This window comes from Pseudonaja textilis, chromosome 3, assembly GCF_049901715.1.
Source record: "Pseudonaja textilis isolate UNSWEBS1 chromosome 3, rPseTex1.2, whole genome shotgun sequence".
In the NCBI taxonomy this organism is placed as follows: Eukaryota; Metazoa; Chordata; class Lepidosauria; order Squamata; family Elapidae; genus Pseudonaja; species Pseudonaja textilis.
In genome coordinates this window covers 93,886,482-93,913,602 of record NC_141992.1, presented here as the reverse complement: position 1 = coordinate 93,913,602, position 27,121 = coordinate 93,886,482, and positions in this window count along the sequence as shown.

Below are 27,121 nucleotides of genomic sequence, written 5' to 3'. Positions count from 1 at the left end.
AAATCAGTTCCTGGATGATTTAGGTAGAAATTTTCAGACTTGACTCATGTAGTTTAGATTCTATTCCTCTATTGCAGACAGGAATACTAACACTGTCAAGTGGAAAGATACTATTCAGTACTTGTATGCAACAGTGCTCTAGCATTTCAATTCTAAATTCTTTTCTTCGATATTTCCAGACCAATGGATATTTATAAGTTTGTTGATGGCTTTAGGAAGTTGGAATACCTTTATAAAAGGTTTACAATCCTGGAACCTAAAAAGTTGTAATTGTAATCTTCTTCTTCCATCTCACGATTTATCTGAATTTTTTCCAGTTTACCGGTTGATATATTCTTAGTGTTCTTCTGTCATCCTTTGACAGGTAGTGTCATTCACGTCTCTCAGTATTGATACTTCTTCTAATGATTTTGATTACAACCTTTGGTTTTTCCTGGAACAAATTTAACCCACATATGGGGATAGACTACAGCCCTGGATGACTCCTATTCCAATGGGATAGTAGCCTTAATATGACCTGCCATCAAAATAATGTTGAAAATTCTGCAGAAAGGAGAGAAAATAGCAATTAAAACATGTCAGCAAAGGAACAGGGCAACAGGAGATCCAGTAACTAATATAAACTTAATTATGAAACAGCAAAAGACTATCCAAAAGAGCTTTACTTTGCATTTTATAGATTCTTAAAGCCTCTGCAGAATTTTAGACCTTTTTATCTCCATACTATATTTAATCTTTCATTTTACATAATCCCCTGATACCTTTTAGAATGGTAGTGTGTTATAGAAAATGTCATTAATGAAGGAATACTAAAGACAGTGAAAAGCAATTGATTAAAAATTACGGGTGGCTCTATGTTTAGTCAGATTTAGAGTATACCCATTAAAGTAGATGGCATTTAATTTTGCCATTAATGGTATCAACTTCATTGATTTTGTTTCTGCTTAAGAATGACCAAGTAATTTTTTGCAGACCAACATCTGTAGTCCAACAGATTTAGTTCAGGGAAGTGCTTAATCCCTTAAATCAGGGGTATCAAACTCGTCACAGTGTCATCATGTGACATATTGGGACTTTTTTGCCCTTATCTAAACCAGGCTGGGGTGGGGACAGCATGTGGTGCATCCAGCACAAGAGTTGTGAGTTTGACATCCCTGCCTTAAAGTGACTAAAAATGCTTCATCTTTTAACAGGTGGTAAAAATTCCTCTTTTGTTTGGTTTAAGAATGTGAGTGGTAGAGATCTGGCATAATATTAAGTAGATATCATCTTTCTAAACTAAACTACTTAGGAATCTATGAATAATTTATTGCTATGGGACAATTTTACAAAAATATTAATTTTGGAACTCTTGAGTAAGTTGGTGAGCCCAAATGCAAATGTCAAAATTTCCATTTCTAAGACATTTTGACATGATTTAGAGGTCAAAGAAAACATAGAAAAATAAATGCATTAGGGGGGAAATATGCACATTAATATGCATGGTAAAAAGCAATGTGCATAAAATTGAATTTTCCCAATGGGGGAAAAATACAGACTTGAGAAAATATATACACAAAATGCATAAATCACATAAAGTAAGCAAATACAACCTTTATGCAGTTTTGTGTTGTGCATAATGTTGAGTTTGTTTAAGAAAAAAATATTTGTAAGAAAAAGGAGACAGAACCACCTCTTTGTAGCCTTATTAAAGATTCTGCTGATCGTGTTTCCTGCTCCAAAAGTATTTTTTTTAAAAAAAATCCAGCTGTTATACTTCCATCCAGTGTAATATGCTAAGCAAAGGCTTCCTATTTAAATGCTCAGCAAGTGGTATTGAACATGTTTCTGTATTCTACAAAATTGAATTAATTGCCCAATATCCTTGTTAGTGTTTGGGGATAAACCCCCGAGCTGAGTGCACAGCAGCAGTCAAGCCAGGCAGCCAAATGAGAGTGAGGCTGGGCCCAAGAGTATACACACACTTGAGACAAATACACTGTTTGTGGTTTAAATAGGTATTTAATTCATACAGAGATTAAGAATAGTCATTCAGTCCATATGTCAGTATCCAGTTGATCAATCCAGTTATCAAGTCTTTTAAACAGTAAATACAATGTCTTTATCTGCTTGTATATCTTCTTCTTAAGATACCTTTCTCTCAAATACTAACGCTGAATCCTCAGCTCACCAAATAAACAGTCCTTGTGTTCAGTTGTATTTGGTATCTGGCACAGTAGCCTCCAAAGTAAGCAGATAGACGTTCCAATACACAGTAGGCAGCAGACCAGGAACAGTAACCAGGTGCATCCAGAAACCGGACTCAGACAGTTGCATCCAGAAGCCGGGGCTATTATGTTTCCCCTCTACCTATATGGCTGCCTGCAACCGCACCCACAATGACATTGCAGTTTCTTGTGCTTAAAGCTACATAGCACTTAATCCTAGGTTCATATATTTATTCACCCAAACCAGTTGGAGTATCCATATACCCAACAATCCTTTTTTTTTCTTCCTGGCCATGATCCCTTAGTAAACCTGTTGCTATTCATGAACTGCCCCTGTGCAGCTAAAAGTATAAACTATTTATTCTTTGAATTGGATTCTAAAGATTTGCTACATCGTTCATTAAAATACCTTCCTTAGATGTCTGGGTTCTCAGTGTTGTTGTATTGTGCTGAAACTATGGGAAATCCAGGTTACAATTTCACTCTAATCTTCAGACTGCAAGTCTGCCTCTTAAACTGAAATTCCACAATTTTATCTCAGTTTATTGCTGAGATATTGCCTTTTCAAGCTCTGACCTATAAAACTAGATGTCAAGCACTCAATTATTTCCTCACATCACAAAGTTCTCTCAGGAACTGATTGAATTCTTCTGGAGTAGTTTTTCTTCTTCTTTTTGCTAGAATGCACTGTAGTGTCTTATAAGGTTATTTCAACTGGGGCAGCATTAATATTATTGCGTAATTATAATATAAAGGCACCTGATGGTAATAAAAAAATAAACAACTTGGTTCCTAAGAGTAGATTTATAAGAGTGCCAAGTATTCTTTGTATTATTTTGTTTCAGCAAACTTCCAAGGAACATGCATTTAAGATGAAGACTTATAATGTTTAATAGAGATTATAAACCTTGCTACTTATTAGTCAAAAATAATCCTCTGGTTTAGCCTATATATAACACAGTTTAATTTTATATGTATTGTTGAAAAGACTACGTAGACATGTGCAGAAACCATTTTTATCCAGGGTCAGGCCTGCTATAACCTTAGTTACCCTGAAGAATGACCCTATCAAGAAAGGAACAAGATGACTACAGGAACAGTGATGTCTTAGTAGCTTTTGTTACTATCAATCTTAGTATTTATTGGATTACTTTTTATGGGTTTACAGTATGTTGGTTCTGTTCTAAAACGGCTTAGGGTTTTTGTTCCCTATTCCACTTGATCAACTGGCAAATGAATATCATAGTTCATATATAACATTGACCATGAACATAGGAAAACTTATGCCACATTAAAACACATTAGTCTTTAAAAGGCAACAAGCTACAACAAACTAACACATTCATTCCTCTATTAATTATTTAAATTAAATAACTGAATTGATCTATGACACCTGTAGGTAAATATACAGGTGAAACTCAAAAAATTAGAATATCGTGCAAAAGTTCATTCAGTTCAGTAATGCAACTTAAAAGGTGAACCTAATATATGAGATAGACTCATTATATGCAAAGCAAGATAGTTCAAGCTGTGATTTGTCATAATTGAGATGGTTATGGCTTACAGCTCATGAAAACCCCAAATCCACAATCTCAGAAATTAGAATATTACATGCAATCAATAAAACAAGGATTGTACATAGAACAATATTGGACCTCTGAAAAATATAAGCATGCATATGTACTCGGTTTGGGCTCCTTTTGCAGTAATTACTGCCTCAATGTGGTGTGGCATGGAAGCTATCAGCCTGTGGCACTGCTGAGGTGTTATGGAAGACCAGGATGCTTCAATAGCAGCCTTCAGCTTTTCTGCATTGTTCGGTCTCATGTCTCTCATCTTTTTCTTGGCAATGCCCCATAGATTCTCTATGGGGTTCAGGTCAGGTGAGTTTGCTGGCCAATCAAGCACAGTAATCCCACAGTCATTGAACCAGGTTTTGGTGCTTTTGGCAGTGTGGGCAGGCGCTGAATCCTGCTGGAAAATGAAGTCAGCATCCCCATAAAGCTCGTCTGCAGAAGGAAGCTCCAAAATCTCCTGGTAAACAGCTGCATTAACCCTGGACTTAATGAAGCACAGTGGACCAACACCAGCAGATGACATGGCTCCTCAAATCAACACAGACTGTGGAAACTTCACACTGGACTTCAAGCATCTTGCAGTGTGTGCCTCTCCATTCTTCCTCCAGACTCTGGCTCCTTGATTTCCAAATGAGATGCAAAAGTTGCTCTCATCAGAAAAGAGAACTTTGGACCACTGAGCAACAGACCAGTTCTGTTTTTCTTTAGCCCAGACAAGATGCTTCTAACATTGTTTGTTGTTCAGGAGCGGCTTGACAAGAGGAATACGACATTTGAAGCCCATGTCCAGGATCCGTCTGTGTATGGTGGCTTTTGATGCACTGACTCCAGCCTCAGTCCACTCCTTGTGAAAGTCCCCAACACTTTTGAATGGCCTTTTCCTGACAATCCTCTCCAGGCTGTGCTCATCCCTGCACCTTTTCCTTCCACACTTTTCCCTTCCACATAACTTTCTATTAATGTGCTTTGATACAGCATTTTGGGAACATCCAACTTCTTTTGCAATTACCTTTTGAGGCTTTCCCTCCTTATAGAAGGTGTCAATGATGGTTTTCTGCACAACTGTCAGGTCAGCAGTCTTTCCCATGATTGCGCTTCCTACTGAACCAGACTGAGAGATCATTTAAAGGCTCAGGAACCCTTTGCAGGTGTTATGGCTTAATTAGCTGATTAGAGTGGGACACTTTGAGCCTAGAATATTGAACCTTTTCACAATATTCTAATTTTCTGAGATTGTGGATTTGGGGTTTTCATGAGCTGTAAGCCATAATCATCTCAATTATGACACATCACCACTTGAACTATCTTGCTTTGCATGTAATGAGTCTATTCCATATATTAGGCTCACCTTTTAAGTTGCATTACTGAAATAAATGAACTTTTGCATGGTACTCTAATTTTTCAAGTTACCTGTAATCCACATCCATAATGGAGAGTCTTTTTATGGTGGCTTAATAAATGGATATTTTAATATTTTTGTTTTTTCTTTAACTGCTGAGGGATGGAAAAATGGTACACTACAATACATAGTTTGGCCATGACTTGGTGTCTCAGAAACTGAACACGTCCTTTAAACATGGTTATTTAGGAGGCTAAAAACTTTGGTTTTACAAATGGATGTAGCTGAAATTCACATAACTTAAAATATAACTTTTATTAGATGATGTACTATTGGCATATGGCACCAGGGAATCTTTCTAGAATGTATAAAGGAAATTCAAATCTGGGAATTATATTCATTTGAAAGCATTCACCTTTCTTCAATGAGTGAACTTTAGTGACTCTTATCTCTTGATATCTGAAGAAACCTCTTTCTATATTTTACTTATATTATATGCTATTAATTGGGTTATATCTTTTGTATATACAAACCTAAGTATTTAATAACATAACATAGAATAACAGAGTTGGAAGAAACCTTGGAAATCATCTGGTCCACCCACTTTTCAAGCAGGGGAGTCTTTAAGACAAAAAGTACAAATATGGAACTGATATTCCTTAAATGGATGAATAATTAAATTTTCACCAAATGGCATCAGTTCCAATTAGGGCCGGTTAATAGAATAACTTAACATTTTGCTAAAGGCATATGTCATTTGCATCAATACAAGAATAAATAGTGTAGAACTTAGAAATAAACAAAAGAATGACATTTGCAAATATAATAAATTTGGGTTCAAGTGATTTATATATTTAATTTCTTAGTTTGTTAATATTTCTAAAAGGGAAAATGAAAGTAGACAAAAACAGGATTTTTTTTTAAAGTTGCATGAAAAGTTTGGTTTAGGGAAGTGAACCTATTTTGCTAATTGTCTCAGCTCTGAGATATTCTGAAATACTTAGTAAGTGTAGTGAATATACAAATCCTTATTCACAATGGAAAACAAGCTGTCCAAAAACAGTGATATAAGACAAGGATTGATTTTTTAAAATCTATTTGGCCCAAGACTAATGAATATAATTAAGTCTTGGAAATTAAACCTTGAAGTAAAGATTAGTTAACTGTGGAAGGAAACAGGAGCATTGTTGTAATGGAGTCTATTAAATTACTCAATAAAACATTGGAATGAATTGACTCAAAATGTTCTCAGCTATTGCTCAGAGTATAGAAAATAAACATGATGAATTTAAAGTTTTAATACCAAAAGCAAATACAATGTATTAAGTACAAGGATGTATACAATGATTCTGAAGATTGGAGTATATTTACTAAAGCATATAATGCAACTAAAGCATTAAAATGGATAGAATTACACAATCTATTAGAAAGTATGAACATCTGCTCAGAAATCCAAGCTGATAAACTTGTTAATATTACAGACATCATGGAATTCCTGACTTTAAAGGAAACTAATGCTAAAAGTAAATGTTTAGCAAAATCCTATTAAGCTAATGTAAACAAATAAAAGGAGGAAGGTCTGTTGGACATATTCACTGTCTTGAATTATTTGTAAAAGAGGGTCACAAATCAAATTATCAAATAGAATTTAAAATTAATATGACTTCCAATGAAAAAAGAAAGAAAGAGAAGAAAGAGAAAGAGAGAGAAAGAAAGAGTGAAAAAGAAAAAGAAAGAGAGAGAGAGAAAGAAAAGAAAGGGAATAAAGAATGGAAGTTGTACAACTGCAAACAATTTTATAGACTGATGTCAGCCTCACATTGTAAACCAGACCAAAAAATCAACTCTGCAGGAAGGCTAAAATTACTTTCATTGAGATTGATTATAACAAATCTTGAAAATCTGATTGTGCTTCCTCTAAAACTCAAGTGAATCGCAGAGGTGTATATCTCTGCTTCTTAATATTATCTGTCTGTTGTGGTCTTGTAAAACATGTTTCAACCATGTTGTCCTTGTAATGGATATTGCATAGTATCTCCATCAAAGTCATCAGAACAAATCGTGAGCCTGTACTTCACATCTTCACCACAAACATTTCTTAAGAGTATTCCCAAAACATATGAAGTTAAGTCAGAGATATCTTGATTGAAGATCTGAAAAAAATCCTTGACATTTTAGAGGCTGTTGGATTTTAGTTAAGGAAGTCAACTTGGCCTCAAGCAGTATTTCAGTCATGTTGCTTTGGGACTAGCAAATTTCTTTGGAAAGAAAATAATGCAGACATCTTGTGAGGAACTACTTATTATTTTTCTTTGGAAATTTTCTGTTTAAAAGACCAAAAAATATGTGTGTGTGTGTGTGTGTGTGTGTATGTGTGTGGTGTGTATGTGTGTGTGAGAGAGAGAGTGAGAGAGGGAGGGAGAGGGAGAGTGGGGTTAAAAAAGAAGAATAGGTAGTTTCAAGTCTTTGGGGTTTTCTTCCATAGACTGTATATTTCATTATCAAAATGCAGTTTCAAGCAGTTTTTCACATAAGGAATGTGGCCATCTAATTTTAAAAAAATGCTTGGAGTACTTTGGACTACATTATCCTGAAGTTCCAACATTTCCTTGTAGTGGTCTGGCTGAGTTCAACATGTGAAGAGTCACGGGGTCCTAGGTGCTCTCTAAGTTTGATTGCTTTCTTACAGACATTTCATTACCAAACTAAGTAACATCATCTGTGCTAGCAGGGAGTGGGGTTGCTCTCATTTACGTACTAGTGGCTTGTATGGTGGGTGTTGATAGGAGTGGAGTTAGTGGTTCCTTAATTGGACTTTTTTCTTTAACTTGTTTGGGTAGTTCATCTGAGTATTGATTGCTGCATACTGTATGTAGAATTATCCTCATATCCTTCAAAAGAGAAAATCAAAAGGGAAACAAAACACCTCGTCACCATAATCAACGCTCAGATAAGCAAAAACTAACACTGAGGTTAATATTTTTTAAAAAATCAAGAAGCAAACAATACCCCAATCAAGGAACCATCAAGACCATTCCCACAAACACTGACAGAGTAAAGCCATTAGTATATAAAATAAGAGCAAACCCCATTCCCTACTAACACTGACGTTAGCTAGTAGGGTAATGAAACATCTGCAAAAAACCCAACAACAACCAAATTCAAAGAGCACCAAGAACCCCACACTTACACTGACCTACAAATATCCTCTTTATGAAGAATCACTGGATGTCCCATTTACCTTAATAGAAATACCTGTTCTCTGAGTACAAATAAGATTGTTTGGGGAAAGACTGATGAACCATTGTGAATAAGTATTCAGTACAATACAGGAGGGTAATTTGTACCTATTAGTCTGTGTTTGTGTGGCTTTTCTCTTTATGCACCACTGAGGCTACAAGAATTTGAGAGTGGAGGAAAAAAAAAATTGAATACCACAACAATCAGTTTTGCTTGAAGGATTTTGTTTTTTGAGCAGGAGATTTGTCAGAGCAACTGAGAGCTAGCTGCCTTGTCCTTAAAACTGTGTTCCAGGTAAGTAATGTAGGCACCAGAAAGATGTGTGCATGGCATATGGAGAGCCAGAAGAAGTATGCTGATATTCACATTTTTTGTTAGATGGGTGCAAATTAAAATTGTGTGCAGCATGTAGATACTTACTGATAAGGATCCACCCCTTTCATAGAATAGATAGATAAATAGTTGCTAAAAAGAAAATAAGTCTAGGTACATTTTTAACGTATTGAAAAGGTTCTGAATCAGTGGTGGGATTCAATTTTTTTTTACTATCGGTTCTGTGGGTGTGGCTTGATGGGCGTGGCATGGGAGGGGAAGGATACTGTAAAATCTCATTCCTTCCCCACCCCACGAACCTGCTTTCCAGCTCCATTCTCCTGTGCAGGGCAACAAAAGAAGACCCAGCCGATCAGCTGTGACTCAGGAGGCAGAGAATAATGAGGAGGGGGTGTCAGAGGCAGTATTTGACGGTTCTCCAAACTTCGCAAAATTTCCGCTACCAGTTTTCCAGAACTGGTCAGAACCTGCTGAATACCACCTCTGTTCTGAATCCCTTCTATTCTTGTTATTCAATTGCCCACCCCTTTAGTGAAGATAGTAAGAAGAACATGATGGCAAGAGCCTGTGTATGAAAAATGGAAATGACATGGGTTGGCATCTGTGGTGACAAAGAACTTCATTAATTGTCTTGCATACAAGTCCATCTGTATAATCAGGAAAAAGAATAGTGCTATCTTAATTATATTGGTGAATAATTTATATTAACTGAAATGATAATTGAGTTTATTTTGCATTTAGAAATTTACTTTTAGACAAATAAAATAGTCTCTTAAAGGATTATTTTGGAGAGCTTTCTGAAAATAAAACATCCTCTTGTGTGTGTGTTTGTGTGTGTATGGTATTCAGCTTTGTTCGGGTATTTTCCCACGTCTGTCTGTTTTGTAGAATATATGAAGGCATATATGAAGTCCCCTGTGCATCATGCCCTGCCACATACATCGGACTGACCAATAGAAGAAGTACCTGACTGGATGAACACAAAAATGCAGTAAAAAAGCTGGAACACACTTCTTCACTAGTCCAACACATGAAAGCCACAGGTCATAGCATCGACTTCAATGGTACCAAAACCCTAGCCATTTTAGAAAACCCCAGCTACAGAATTCCATAGAGATTGAAAAAAGATCTGAAAGCATGAATAGAAGAGATGACTCCACCAGACTGTCAATTATCTGGAAGCCTGCACTCACAAACAAAAAAATCTCCACACCAGAAGCCAAGCAAACACCTGGGCACAAACAGACCTCCCCTGATACCTCCAGCCCAAACACACCCCAACCAGAAATCCAGATTAAAACCTAGCTTCCTAATAAATGATAGCTGGCCATTCACCCAAAGCCAAGCCACACTAAAAGCCCCCAATACAGGAAACACAATGTTCCTAGCCAATCAAGATAAAAAAATGCTACAAAACAGACAGAAGATATTAGAATCACCAATCAAGCAGAACACAGCAAACTCCAAGACCAATAAACACAGACCAAGACTCCCAACCAATCAGGATGAAGAAAAAACCATTCGAACACAGCAGGAGGCTAGCACCAAATTTAAAACAGAAACAGCTGTGAAAGCCTGACACACAGACAAACCCAATACACAAGCCTGATGATGGCAGATGAGATTCTGCTGAAAGGTTGCTACAACTTTAAAAGCACAACTATAATGACGTGGGAAAATACCCAAACAAAGCTGTATACCATACATATATACTCACAAAAACTTAAGAAAACAAATATATATGCAATATATATAATATAAAGAAAAACAATGAAAAAATAATTTATTTATAGCAAGAGATAAATTAACTTGGAAATGGCTTGGTATTCACAAATTATCTATATAGGTACTTTGGTACTTACAAACTATTCTATGAAAATCTTTGAGAGAGAGAAAAAAAACAAAGTTCTGAGAGTTCTTCACCAGCTCCTAATGTTGGTTTGTGTTACTGAGATTCCCAAACAAATGTGCAGTTTAGATATTCCAAATTTAATAGCATTGCCTTCTTTGGAAATGTTAACTTGCTTTCTCTTCTTACATTTATTTCAGTTATCCAGAATTACTTGAATATGCCCTCTCATGGGAACAAGAGATGTTTTTTATTTCTCTAAAATAAGTGACCCAATTTTACATAAGATTAAAAAATAGTCCATAAACATAAAGTAATAAGTAGGAAGAGAAACTATGAAACAATAAAAGGAAAAAAAAAAGGAAAAAAGAGAAAGAAGGAGAAAAAGAAAGATGTCTAAAGAAGGGATATGGGATTCTCCCCACATCTCTATCCTTTCTTTTTATAGATTCTCAAGCCTAATAGCATTGCCAGATCTTGAGAGACTTGCAAAATGTTGAGAGGGATGGAGCTAATCTCATTTCTATGAGGAAAAGATTACACAAGGTGGATACTGAGGAGAAAAGTCCCACTTCCTGGGATCTAACAGATGCAGTTCCCTGGCAGCCTGATTCTGTGCCTTCAAAATATATTTTCTGAATCCATTTATATTCTTCAGAAAAGTCAACAGATAAGTCCCATCTTAATGTCAAGCATCAAATATCAACTCTATATTCTCATGCAGGATTTCTCTCAGACAATCATTCCAAAAAAGGGTACCCCAGATGGTGTGTGTCTTTCTTTAATTTTACACTTACAGCATGTGTCTGATCCATCGAAACAGATAGTCACCATAGTCATATCAGCATTCTTTGCTTTAAAGTGTGCCTGTTAAGCAATGCTTGGGTTAGTCAGTTGACCAGCTGGCCAGTTAGAATATGAGTAGCACTGGTACTGCTTTCACTGAAGGGCTGCATGGGAAGAATATAATTGGGAAAAGAAAATGGAGGTTACCAAATGAAAAAAAGAAGAGTGTTTATGTCCTGAAACTCTACTTGAAATATTTTCTTTTTGTTATATTTATCAGATATTTAAAACTTGAGTGGGTTTTACCCTCATCTCCCTAAAATCTCCCACAAAATTCAACATTACTTACACAGATGTTCAAATGCTCTTTGATCTTTGTGTATAAGATAAGGGTATGCCCATAGCTCAAATACTTTGGCCACCTTATGTGAAGGAAGGACTCACTGGAGAAGAGCCTAATATTGGGAAAGATTGAGGGCAAAAGAAGAAGGGGATGACAGAGAATGATGGAATCACTGAAGCAGTAGGCATTAAATAGATTCTGGAGGATGGTAGAGGACAGGAAGGCCTGAAGAAACGTTGTCCATGGGGTTGCGATGGGTTGGATATGACTTCGCAACTAACAATAACAACATGCCCATAGCTGTCACTATTTTTAAAAAAATTCCAGGTGAACCAAATAACAACCAAAATTTAATTAGAAAGCACACTTTGTTTATTATTCCTTGTATGCAACTGAAGGGTATGCTGATACAATTTAAAATTAAATTATAAAAGTGTGTATATGCTTAATTAGATCCAAACTCATAATGGAATCTATATGTTTCTAAGATGTTTCCTCCCATTTGTACTTAAATAAAGATTTAATGAATATTAATCAAAAATTAGCAACCAAGAAAGCAAACTGCATGTGAAATTAGTTTTCTGTACATCCTATTGTGGCATGTGTTTCAGCTTTTCCAAGATAAAGTAAAGAGAATGAACAATATCAAAGTATGTTTTACAATCTATATGATCCTCAACACACCAGAAAGTAGGGATTTTGGTTCCTTTAGCCATATTATTCATGCATTCTGCCATTAATGCACTGAAGGAAAGCTAAGCTGAGATTCCAATAAAGTGGCTATTTGGTATTTGGAAGCAGGTTTCAGGTTATTTGATTTCATTCCTGATGGATACATTTTCACATCACCTCCTACTCAAAGCACTATAAGTCCTTTTGCTCTGATGGTTAAGTGTTTATATGGGAATTGTGCTGACAGAAAGATTTTATCTGGACATTTATTTGAGAATTCTTTCAACTGTTCACTGTTGTCCCTCCATTTCCCCCACTGTATGTGACACTTGTCCTATCAGATGGAATAAAAAGACAGGATTATTAAAAGAAGATCACAATTTTATTTTTGACACATGTAACTGACAAAGTCTGGAGCAATGAATCTATTCTGATTTTGCAACAAGACAGAGAGGGGCTGTGAAAGATGTCACTGAAGTACAAGAGTGATATAATGGTTTTCTTTCTTTCTTTCTTTCTTTCTTTCTTTCTTTCTTTCTTTCTTTCTTTCTTTCTTTCTTTCTTTCTTTCTTTCTTTCTTTCTTTCTTTTTTTCCTTCCCTTCCTTCCTTCCTTCCTTCCTTCCTTCCTTCCTTCCTTTCTTCCTTCCTTCCTTCCTTCCTTCCTTCCTTCCTTCCTTCCTTCCTTCCTTCCTTCCTTCCTTCCTTCCTTCCTTCCTTCTTCTTCTTTCTTCCTTCCTTCCTTCCTTCCTTCCTTCCTTCTCTCTTCCTTCTTCCTTCCTTCCTTCCTTCCTTCCTTCCTTCCTTCCTTCCTTCTTCCTTCCTTCCTTCCTCCTTCCCTCCCTCCCTCCTTTCCTGATGCAAAATTGTCAAAAAATTCATTTTGGCATTGGATTATGGTATGTGTTTGTGTGTGAGTTCCTTCAGAATATTATTTGAGTCCTGGTAATTTCCTGGGCCAATTCTTACAGTTTTCTTGGCCAGATTTCAGACATGGTTTCCTATTGCCTGCTTCTTAGGGCTGAGATGGAGTTTCTACCCCATCTGGCTTTGTGCCTAAGGTGGAACTGGAACCCACCGTCTCCTGGATTTTAGCCTGAAGCCTTAACAATTACCCCAAACTGGTTCTCCATTGTATTATGGACTCCCTCTTTTCCCCTCCCCACACACAAAAAGGCCAAGGTGAAGAAAAACAATTGTTTCCTTTCCCACAATACTGAAGCATAGCTGATGTCAGTATGTCATTATGAAATGAGGGATTTCAAAAACTTGTTTATTTTTCATACTGACCACCTACACTATAAGGCCGCTTTGGGTGGCTTACAGATAATTAAATGGCAAATAGAAAAAATAATTAAAATATTTAAAATTAAGGAGATTAAAAAGTTAAAACTGTACCCCCCTCCCCCCCAAAAAACCCAGACTAGGATACAGACAGTTCAAAGATGAGATCTCCTTACCCAGTCAACTACCTCCAGTGATGAGTATCTTCCCTCAGGGCCCCAAGCCAATCAGCAAAATCAATTCTTCATATCTCTTTCAAAGGCCAAAAATGTGGGAACAATTCTCACTTCTGGTGGTAGAGGTTCCAAGGGTTGCGGGCCACAACAGAAAACACTCTTCTTCTTAGCCCCACCCACTGGAATTGCTCAGCAGACTGGATGCCATGGACCCATGCCATATAGAATAGAATAAAATAGAATTCTTTATTGGCCAAGTGTGATTGGACACGCAAGGAATTTGTCTTGGTGCAAATGCTCTCAGTGTACATAAAAGAAAGGATACATTCATCAAGAGTCAAGAATCATAAGGTACAACATTTAATAGTCATAGGGTACAATATACGGCATTATAGTTATTCAGTCTATTCCAGAAATGCTGAAATCTACAACAGGCAACTTTCTGAGAGTCAGAGACCTCTTCTCGTGTCCTAGTTGTTTTACCTTTGCTATAGGAGGAAAGGTAATATTGTGATGACATAATTGATAGTGGTCAGAAGTGGCACTTTTTCACTCAAGCGGATTGAAATTCTTATAACAAAGAAACCAAAAACAGCAATTTTATCCACAAATACACGATTCACAGTTCTCCATATGAATATCAGAGACTGTCTTGATCCTACAGTTGGATCCCATTTAAGGGTATCTTTTCCAACTGGCAACTCACACTTATTTTCATTCATTTTTTCTTTCTTTCTCTTTCTCTCTAAAATAATCATCACCATCACAAAGCTATTTTTCCCCATCAGAATAAGCTTTCAAAATAACTTGCATATCAAATTTACAAATGTCAAGCCTGCAAGCAAATGCTAATTAATGTATAGTGGCAAAAGAAAAAAAAAAAAGAAATCTTAAATTCACTATCTGAGAAAGAGACAATCCAAAGTAAAGTGTTTGTCACAATCCTATTATGCATCCTACTTCTGATGAAAATAGTGCCAAAATCCTGTCTAATGAAGACAAGTGATTTATAAGCAATATAATAAACCAATTAGACGATTAGGAAATGATCAAACTGCTTTCATACAGGAGTAGGCAGACATCATGCCAGTGAATCTTTTTTTTTTCCAAAGCTTGAACCAATTTATGTTATTCAAACTCAAAGTTAAGCACTGTAATCTACTTAGACCTGAAAACAGATTGAAGTTGTCACATGGTGCATGTTTAATTTTTCTCTCCCAACAATTAACATAGTGAATGAGGGTGGCTGACTGAACTTTTTTGTTTTCTTCTGAACAGTATCCTTATATTTTTAAAGCTTAAAATAAAAGTATGACATGGAAAAGACAAAGCTTGGCTCATTTATTTGAAGGAATAGCAGAAGTTTTACAGCTCTGACAGATTAAAATTGATGGGGATAAAATGCTAATATATAATGTTTGCAACCTTGCAATTATCAGCAAAGACACTATGGATTTTTCTTTTTTTTACATTCTAATATTTTTGTTAAGCAATTAGAACAACTGCATTGCCTCACTTGCATGTCTCTTTCTCTTCTCAAAGAGTGCCATTTTCAGATATCAGTTTTCACTTATGTATCAACTTTCTCAGTGGTCAAATGTAAGTGAAAAAAAATAGCACATTAGTTAGATGTTTAACTTATTGTTTTTGTCTCTTTCCTTGTTTTAGTTCTTGTAATTAGCAGAGGAAATGTGAAAAGCCTCTCATAAACTTAGCATGATTAGCCAACGGCAAATTGCCTTGAATGATTCTTAGATGATAGGAGCCCTGTGTGATCTGAGGGATGGTGCACAAAGCCAAATAATGAACATGATTCCTAAAAGATGGAAGAAGAAAGTTGGAAGAAATGAAGACTTGAAGTGACTTATGTCTTCTTATCAGATTTTTTTTTTGGGGGGGGGGATTGTCCTATATCATTGTGTTTAAGCACTTTATCAGTTTAGGTATACAATGATTAATGTGCAATACAGGTCTCATTTTAATTGTTCTGAATTGTGGAAAATTATTTTTGAACTCTTTTGTCCTTTAGGATTTGAATTTCATTCAATAAGTGAAAAGTTAATGAGGAAAAAAGAGAGATATGGAAGTAGGGAGAGGGCGAGGAGGGAGGAGAGGAAAATATAAAGATAATATTCAGTATCACTGAGGCAGAGGGAGCCAAAATTATAATATATGTTTGAACTTGTGAAGGGCTGAAGTCTTTCCTTAACAGGCAAATGTATGTGAATATTAAAGCTGAGGCTGTTTAATGCAGATTTGGGCAATAATTTTGTGGGAATAGACAGTAGGCTAGGGGTTACCTGCTTGGATTAGATTCAAATGCATACACACACTCTTTCTCTACTTACAAGCACAGACACATCTCTATCTATCTATCTATCTATCTATCTATCTATCTATCTATCTATCTATCTATCTATCTATTATCTATCATTCATCCATCCATCCATCATCTATCTATAATTCATCCTTCCATCCATGTATCTGGTCAGCAGGAAAAGGACCAAAATGAGAAAGTTTGTATGTGGGGATAATTCTAGGCACTCATTACCTTACTGATGTTATCTGCCCTCCATCTGTCATTTTCTGTAGATTACTGGCATGGTATTAAAGTCCAATTTCAAAACCCCTGGGAAGGGGTTTACAACTGAACTTCATATGTATTACTTTTTGTTCAACTGTTGCCTTCTGAATATACTACACTCACCAGAACATCTATCTAGCATGCTGAAATGGTAAGAAAAATAGTCCTGCACATTTATTATTTCACCTTCTCTGAACTTGTTTTGTGTGAGAAGAGAGTTTATATTAATTTAAAATAGATTTATAAAATATGTTCAAAAGGTAGTATTTCCAATTACCTGACCTTTCTTGATAATATCATGAAACCTTCGTTAAAATATTTTTTGACTGAACAGATTTTAATCAGTCAGGTTATTTAATAAAGGGCAAGAAAAGATCCAATTTAACTTTTGATATTAGAATGGAACAGATAATGTCAAAATGACAAATATTCACCCCAACTTTAGATATTTTCTCTCTTCCTGTTAAAGGTTACAATTTTAGGTAATGCCACATGTCAACAGAAGCATCACCAGTAGTGACAATCTAACAAAAGGAGCCAAGTAAAGAAGCCTAAAATAAATCTGATGTAAGACCAGCACAAAATTTAAGGGAAGAAAAAGAAAACCCAGGTTTTGGGCCTACATTGAGTAAGCACATCAGGCAACATCATAGAAGACATGGATGAGATTTGTTGCTATTTCAAGTTGGAAAATCTACTGCCACGCTGCAACCTCCTCTGTTTTCTGCTATCAGTGCTTATATGGAAAGCCAAGCAAACAAGGCATGTAGGAAATAAGCTGGGGTATAGAGGAATTTATGATACTGTATCTCTACTGATGGGACAGTTATTTTGTGTGAATGGTTTCTCATCATGTTTTGCCATGTTGATACTATAGACATACATACAGATCATTGTAAACACTGTTGGTTTGCAGGATTGATTTCCATCCTGGCAGATCTTCATTCAGATTTCACAAATTCACTGATCTGTTTAGAAGCAGAGGAGACTTTTTCTTACAAAATTTTCAGCATCTCTCTCTCTCTCTCCCTCCCCCTCCCTCCCTTTCCCTCTCCCTCTCTCCCTCCTATCCTCCCTTTCTCTTTCTGCATTCAATCCTGAAATGATCATATTTTTCCATTTTTACTCCAAGCCTTACTAAAAGTCAAAAACATATAATCTTTGTATTACAGAGAGAATGGATCTTATTACAGTCCTGCTTGAAAAAAAAATAATGAAGGTTAGTTGATACGAAAATTATGGAAGCCAGTATGTGAATCTTTCCTCATTATTAATAATTAAGATCAACTACTTGTTCAGTTATGTCTGCTAATGCCTCTAGATATTGCATATCATATTTCCAAAATAATTCTTTAATTCTTCCATTCCTTTAAGTACAACCTAGGTCAAGTATCCAGAATAAAGAGAGAATCTTGCTTAACTTTTTTCAAAATAAACTATTTAAGGTAGGACTGAAACCCAACGTTCACAATTCATGAATGTCTTCCCACTTGGTTGTCCTCCTCCTCCTCCTCCTCCTCCTCCTCCTCCTCCTCCTCCTCTTTTCCAGAATCCAGCATTTGATCTTGCTATCACTAATTGGCTCTCTGTACCTTTTAAATGCTATTTTTATTTATATTGTATTCCTATATGCAGAGCTTGTTTTTCTTTGAGTAACTCATAGGCAAAAAAATGCAGATGGCCTCGCCTCATGGGGAAAATCAGACAGGAATCACAACCAGATGATTGAGCTAAATTCTATTTCACTATAAAGCTACACTGATAGAATCCTCCCCCCATCTCCTTTACAGCCTGAGAAACTAGGGAGGGTCTTTTCCGAGCATCTTGCTCCACTCACTGTTAAATTGCAGGATATGCTGTCTCTTATCTCACTGTTCCCTTGGCAGAGTCTCTTTGTTCAGTCTCCCAATATCTTCCCCACATATCTTTATTGATTGCCCTCTTTTCCAGTTTTTCAATTCTCACATAAACATCTTTACAATTGAAGCCTTTAGAATTCTTTGTTATGATAGTAAATTCCAAAGAAAAAGCCCTTAATTTAGAATGAAAAAAATATGTTCTCTTGGTTAAAAAGAATCAGAAATTAAAGAACACACATCTTTATACACTTTATCTTATTCTAGATATATTTTATTCTTTAAAACTGAACTGCTTTTGGAGGACTTTTCTTGCTCTTTCATGTTTTATTATTTTCATTTTTATTTGTTCTGATGTTTCTATGTGAGGTCTGATTATGGTTACCATTGCTTGATTGAGTTGACTGCTTTGAACTTTTATTTATTTATTTGATTTGTCAATAACATACAAGATAATAGGTATAATTATAAACGTAGTTATGAATACATGAAATGGATACATATTAGAAAAATAAAAAGAAACAGTAGGACAGGGATGGTAGGCACATTGTTACGCTTATGCACGCCCCCTACAGACCTCTTAGGAAAGGGGCGAGGTCAATAGTAAACAGTCCAAGGTTAAAGTTTTTGGGGTTTGGGGGAGAAACCACAGAATCAGATAGAGTATTGCAGACATTTACCACTGTTACTGAAGTTATATTTCCTGCAATCAAGTTTGGTGCAGTTAACTTTGAGTTTGTATCTATTGTGTGCTCTTGTATTGTTATGGTTGAAGCTGAAGTATTCATTGACAGGTAGGACATTGCAATGTATGATTTTATATACTATATTTAGATCGGACCAAAGGCAGTGTAGTTCTGGGTTTTCTAGGTCTAGAATTTCGAGGCTGGTGGCATAAGGTATTCTGCTATGAGTAGAGGAGTGAACTATTTCTGGACTTTCTCAACTGTGTTAATATCAGATACGTAATGTGGGTTCCAGACTGATGAGCTGTATTCGAATATTGGTCTAGCAAATGTTTTATATGCTCTAGTTAGTAGTGTGATATTTCCAGAGAAAAAGCTATGTAGGATTAGGTTAACAACTCTTAATGCCTTTTTGGCTATGTAGTTGCAGTGGGCTCTAGCACTTAGATCATTAGAGGTGAGTATTCCAAGGTCCTTTACAGAGCTTGGATCATCAACAAGGTTTTGACTATTCAGCTTGTATTTTATTTTCTGATTTTGTTTGCCAATATGTTTATTTATTTAAATATGTAATATTTATTTGTTGAGATTTGAAGTTGCCATTTGTTTGACCATTGTGATACATAGTCAAGGTCATTTTGAAGGGTAGCAGTATTGTCTGTGGTATTGAACAGCTTTACATCATCAGTGAAGAGAACACAGTTGCTCTTAATATGATCACAGATGTCATTTATATAGAGTATGAAGAGAGTTGGTCCTAGAACCTAGAGCCTTGGGGAACACCACTGTTGACAGGTACAGAATTTGATAGGACGCTCCCAATTTTGACCATTTGTTGTGTGTTTGACAGGAATGTTTCTATATAACTTCACCATCAATCAATCTAAGTAGAGCTGGAAGGGACTTTGGAGATCTTCTAGACCAACCCCCTGCTCAAGCAGGAGACCTTATATCATTTCAGACAAATGACAGTCCAGTCTCTTCTTAAAAATCTCCAGTGATTAAGCACTTACAAGTCCTGATGGTAAGCTGTTCCACTGGTTTCATAAACTGCTAAAAGTCATTCATTTGGGCTGGTAGACACATACACACAGAGAGACACATTTTATTCCTGGTGACTACTGGACAAGTCCCTGCAGTTTTCTTATCAAGGTTTTCAGAAATGCTTTTTCATTGTCTGTTTTCTAGAACTGAGAGAGAATAACTGACCCATGGTCAGCCAATTGACTTTGTGCCTCAGACTAGATTAGAATTCATAGTCTCCAACCTTCTAGCCTGAATCCTTAACCACTACACCAGTCTGGTTCTAGAAGCTAAATAAATAAATACATGTTAAAAAAATAAAGGTAGAATAAATTAAATGATTCAAACCAATATAAATTATTATCATTGTTTAGAGAGGCTTTGATCCTCTATTGTGTAGATCAAATCAAAAAGTTGCTTTACATTCTAACATCAGCCTTTGAATATAATTAAAAGGGATTTTTTTTTCCTTATCAGGATAGCATACCGTTTTCATTAATCACTCATTTAGTTTTCTAACAATGTTAAATTATTAATCCTGTTTTTACTCACAATGTTTAATCAGGCATCTATGTGCCAAACAAGAAAAGTTCTCCTCTGATTCATGTTCCCTTTGTTTGTGATTACATCTATCTGAACATTGTCTCTTCCCCCTCCACATCCCTGCAAAAACTCTTCTTTCTTGAAACTAAGTTGGCTTTTGTAGGTGGAAACCAACCGGCCATGAGGATTCCATCTGAAACCTCATCACAATTTAGTCTTGTAACTTTTCAATGAATAAAAATAAAGGTCAATGTTCACCTATCCAGTTGTGTCTGAATCTAGGGGCCAGTGCTCATCTCTATTTCATGGCTGGGAAACAGTGTTGTCTGAAAGCATTTCTATGGTCGTATGGCCTGCATTGCTATACACCAAGGTGCACAGAATGGTGCACATCTTCCCACCAAAGTGCTACCTATTTATTTGCATGCTTTTGAACTCCTAGGTTGCCAGGAATCAGGTAATGGGAGATTACCCCATTGTGTAGCATTTGGGTCTTGAACCCAGGCTGTCAGCTTTTCAGTTGACAAGTTGGGTGTTTTTAACTGCTTCAATGTTTCAAATTCTCTTTTGGGGAGGGAAAGAGACAAAGAGTTCTTGCTTGAATATTTCTGTTTTGTCTTATTTGCTGGCTGTGAAGAGATGGTAGTAGAGGTACAAGCAGGGCAGTGGCAGGTTGGGATGGCGGAAGGAGCTGGGGAACCCCTTATTAAATGCGTATTACATAGGATCCCTTCAATTAGGGAGAAGAGTTGTCTCTGCTTTCTGTCTACCAATGTTACATAAATAGCAACAGCAATATTACTTAGACTTATATACCTCTTCACAGTGCTTTATATTCCCCACTAAGCAGTTTTACAGAGTCAGCATATTGCCCCCAACAATCTGAGTCCTCATTTTACTGATCTCAGAAGGATGGAAGGCTGAGTTAACCTTGAGCCAGTGTGACTCAAACAATCAAACTGCTGGCAGCTGGCAATTGGCAGAAGTAGCCTACAGTACTGCATTCTAACTACTGTACCACCACAAAGTCACATGTTGCCGCTGTTTACTGTTTACTGATTGGTCATGTGAACATAAGGTTATGCATTTAAAAAGGTACTTGAAGCTTCGGCTTTCAAGCTGGTTCTGGTTGGGACTAAAATAACGCAGTGTCAAAAATAAAAATAAAAATCTGTCCTTAGCAGCAATGAAATGGCTTTTAAAGCAAATTTTAGTTTGTTTCTTGTTCTTCAAATTTATGTGTCTATTTTTGTTTGTTGTTCCTCTTTTTTAGCTGAACTTTGTATTTTAACTTTGGAAATAAATTTTTTAAAAAAATCACAAAAATGTGCCATTGATTGATTTGATTTGTATGATGCTACGTTTGTCCATCCATTTACCAAAAGGAATTCTGGGGGCAAACAATGTTAAAATACAACACAGCTATTAAAAGAAATTAAAAAATCAGTGTTGAGACCCTGATAAAAACTCATAGCCACCTCATGCCAGTTTAATCAGAACCCTGGCTCCAATATTGTCTATTGCAAAATTCAACTTTTTACTGTTTCTTGAAGACCAGTTAGAAATGAGCTTCATGCTCATCAATGCCATCTCCTTTTTTTTTTTTCACGTCCAATTTTATTGTTTGCACGTATTTTTCTAGGTCTTATTCAGCAGAGCTGTCAATACCTTTTCTATTTTCAATCAATATATTAACTGCTGCAGGAGTTGAAGATAATGTACAAAATGCCAACTTTTCTGCAAACAAACAAACAAATAAACAAAGCAAAGCAAAACATAACTATAGTGGGTTTCACTGTGCTTTCTTTTGCTCTTGAACATGCTAAATAATATGAATGAGAAATTACATGAAAAGGATGTGAAATTATATGATTATTTGAATCAGGTGCTGTATGAATGTATGTATGGATCTATTTATGAAGTCATCACTCACAATGTATAATTGCAAACCGATATGGTCATCCCTGGGTATCCAAGTTTCCATACTAGAGTCAAAATCATTTTAGTGAGATTATGTTACATTTTCAGTACTTGTCAGATGGAATGGCTTTCTTCTTCTTATATTTTCTAAAATGGATAGACCAACTATGCATTATTATTTTTTCACCACTTCCCTTCTTTTCTAAACAACACTATATTTTTTCCATGTATCCAGCAGAATTCTACAATTAAGAAAAAATGATGGTGACAGTATGTATTCAGAAGATATGAAGTGATAGTCAGCTTCATACCACAAATTGAGGAGTACAATGGAAAATTAGGAATTCATTCCTTAATCCCATGAAAGTCAAGAATCCATTCCACATCCATGGGAATGTTGGTGAATCCTGGGTGCTGGAATTATGGGTAGAGTGAGATTGACAGTTGTTATTGTGGTGGCTTCCCTATGTTTTTGTTTTCCTTGTATCTGTACTTACTGATAATGGACGTTGACAAGACCTCCAGAGAAAACATGCTCTTTGGATGCGAAAAGGTGTAGCCGTTTGGGAGGAAAAGGATTCAATACCTTTGATTTATTCTCCTTCTTCCCCTTCTATAATATGGCTACCTGGACAGTAAGGTGAATATATGATAGTGTACCAGGTTGACATCATTGTTTAGGGAGCTGAACTTGACTTCTGGATGTGAACCAACATGCTAGTCATTACATTTAAACCCGTGCAAATAATTTAGCATAAATCATGGGAAATATCACACTAGTGAAATAAATTTGCTTTGTTTGGGAGAAAGTTGCATTTAATAGATCTTACACCTGCCACTTCTTCATTGTACCCTGTACTGGTGCTTTCTATTTTCACTCATTCAGAACAAAGAAGGATATTACCTGGGAGAAATATGCCAAAAATTGAATTAAAAAAAACCAGATCTGTGGTGACAGACATTTGAATACATCCTCCTATATGGTGAGATTACATATGAGTCATTTTACGATCAACCAATTTTAGTTCTTTTTCCAATTACTTGAAAAATTACAAGGAGAGTCTTTGACAAGTCTCAGTAGGCTGGCTGAATGAGATAATACAGAAAATCAGATGTGGAAATATCTTGGATTTATGAATAAAGTAACTAGATTGAAAGGGAATTTCTGCACATGACTGAACCTTTTAATGCTGATAATATAGACATACTGATGACATAAAATATCAGAAAGTTTCAGTTACTTGTAATTTGCATTTAGAAAAGTCTTAGCTGCTTTTTTTAACAAGGAGATATTGTGACAGACAATATTATATTTTGTTGTAATCAAAGTATAAATTAGAACAATCTAGATTGTTCAAAATAGAGAATAGAACAGAAAGAAAGAGAAATAAATGAACATAATTCACGTAACACTTTGGTTTGGATGGACATTTGAAATCAGAAGAGATTATTAATTAAACCAATCAGTATAGAGTTGGAAAGTACTTTGTATACCTTCTAGTCCAAGAGATCCTATCCTATCCCATCCTAGTCTTGTCTTAAAAACTTCCAGTGATGAAGCACCTACAACTTCTGAAAGCTTTTCCTGCCTAGCTTTTCTCCACATTACATTTCATGTTGTGGGATAGGTCCCATTGTTCAAGTCTATCAAGATCTTTTTTGATCCTGAGCTTGTCTTCTGAGGTGTTGGCTATTCCTGCCAGTTTACTGTGATTTTTGAATGTGAAAAGTTCCCTTTCTATTCTCTCATCTATGTCATTTATAAAGCTATTGAAGAGTAGTGGGCCTAGGATGAAACCTTTAAGGAGTACTCATTGAATATGGTTTGTCAGCCAGTTCCAAATCCATCTGGTTGTGATGCTGCCTATCTCACATTTTTTCCAGTTTACCAAGAAGTAGGTTATAGTCTACTTTGTCAAATGCCTTACTGACTATGCATACAATGTCCACAGCATTTCACAAGTCTACTAATTTAATCACTGTCAAATAATGAAACAAGATTGGTTTGGTATGATCTGTTTTTAAGAACCTCGTACTGGCTACTAGTTATAACTTTATTTGTTTCTAGCTGTTCACAGAGCTGTGGGGTTTTTAAAAAATTATTATTTTTCCAGTATCTTCCCGGGTGTTGATTTAAGGCTGATTGGTCTGGAATTTTTTCCCCTCCTTTTTTGAAAATGGGAACCAAATCAACTATTTTCCAGTCCTCTGGTAGTTCCCCATTGCTGCAGGATCCAAAATTGCTTTTGTGGATCTGCTAAAATACTGTTAGGTCTAAATGTAACAATAGAATCCATGGTTCACTAAATTCAGATTCAGAGGTGGAATGGGCAGGAAATAGACTCGCATTGCTTTCAAACACAGAGCTTATTTAAAGAAAGCTGGGATAAACCCTGTAAGTTGCCTGGGCACTATATCATATGTACTTCGCATAGCTGATAATAGATAAAAGATAAAAAGTTATAGGAATCTATGGAAACTCATGTTTCTCTTTCCCCTCTTCTTTTTTAATGGGGAAATTAGTATCTTCCCTTACAGGTTACTATCTATCTATCTATCTATCTATCTATCTATCTATCTATCTATCTATCTATCTATCTATCTTTGTTGTCAACACTCTTACTTAGTGAATGTATGAAATCCTTTCTGTAAAATCTTCTTGTGAAAGGCTTTAGTTTCAGTGGTAGGATGATAATGAACCCATGGGAAAAACATCAAGTTTAATTTATTTATGTATCCACAAATAAAATTACTGCATGTAGTGTACAATAAAAAACCACATCATAAAAACTATCAATTAAAAAATACAAGGAAAAGCACCAGTCAGGATTACTAGGTAACAGAATAGCCAAAGGACTTATTATTATTGACATTCCACTATCTATTTAATTCACAACCTCCCTGAGAACTCCAAGCCTGATGAAACAATGTTGTTTTGAGAATGTTCTGGAATGATGGGACCAGTCTTACTTTGGAGGGAATGATATTCCACATAGTGGTGCCACTGCAGGAAAGGATGTCTCCTGGACCCAACCAGATGGAACTCCTTTGTGGATCGCATATCTTTCTGGCAGACCTAGTGGGATGTATCTAGGTGGAGGTAGTTCCTCAAATATTCCTTGTTTCATTCACATTCATGCAAGAGAGGAAGTGACATAGTAACAGTGCATCAGAGACCATCACAAACAACTCCTCCATACCCTGTGGAGTTTTCAATTTCCACCATAAGCTAATGCTTACCTATTGAAGGGATGGCTTCTCAAAGGCTACCTGCCCCCATCCCAATTTCCAGATGTTGGAGAGATGATTTTCAAAGTGCTCTGGGAAAGATTGTCCCATATGGTAAATAGGGTGGTTTGTGCTCCATTTGACACACACATTCCAAAAAGATTGCAGAACTCAATGCTATTTTTACATTAGGAAACCTGAGGTAGATCAGAATGGTTTATGTACAATGGTACCATTTACTAATGTATCATTTACAATGGTGAATGGGGATGTACAAAATTATCCATTCTAGACTGATTCCACCTAAGTGTTGGACCTCATCCATTACAATGCTAACTGCTTTTTCTGGAAGGCTAATTTCCAGAAAAAAAAAAAAATCCTTGCCCTGCCCTGATGGTCTGAACTGGCATATTTGGAAAAAAAATGAAGTGTTACCATTTTCCTAGAATACTCAGTTTCTGAATGATTAAGGCTTGCACACAGCTAATTACATTATACAAAAATTACATTTCACAACAGTACTTTAGCATTCACACCTTCTTCAATGTTGCCTATACCATTGCAATCTCGTGAGCTACATTAGGCAACATGTTACTAGCTCAACAAAATTGCAGAACTTGCACTTATTCTTTGTATCTATCCTTTGACATGTGGACCAGTCTCTCTCGAAATCACCCGAGTCCTAACTGCATAGAAAATGGTAGTTTGCTTTAATTGGAAGACTTTGCTGAAACCCAACTGTGTGATTCATAAAACACTCTGATTTGATTCAGACCAATTTGGAAGTAATCAGATTTCACTCAGTGGTAACTCCTAAAAGGATTTCAGAAAACTAAAGCTTTGTCCCTCCAAGATATAAATTCACTGAACTGGAAATCCACAAATAGCTATTGATGTTTCTTTATTTTTTTCATATGGACAAAAAAAATCAGGTACAATATATCATGCTGAGAGCATGAAGCCTGCCAAATTCCCAACATATAATTGCAGGAACACATTTATAGTGGTATAGTGCTTTGTTTTCATCCTGTTGGAAGACATTTGCAGTGAAGTCAAATCATACTACTGTGATTATTCCCAATTTCAGAATGGTTCTATACCATGCCTCCTTTTTTTCTGGGATATTCTAGAATCAATAGATTAATATTTGATTTAAGAGGGGACGGTTTCAACTGGCCATCAGTCCTGCTGTGTATGAGATTGGATCCTCAAAAACACTGTATCCCATCCTTGTCTCAGCAGACTATTCTTCTTCTCCTTTTTTATTTAATTATTTGATTTAGTTTTTTTAACATACATATTTAACATAACAATTATTAACTTCAGAATTACTAAGAAAGGAGACAGACTAAAAGAACTAAAAGTACACATTAAAAAATAAGAAAGGGGAAAATCTACTTTATATTTTATATGTATGAATAATCACTGGTTTGCTACTACAGTAGTATAATATAAACAGAAGAAAATATTACTGTGA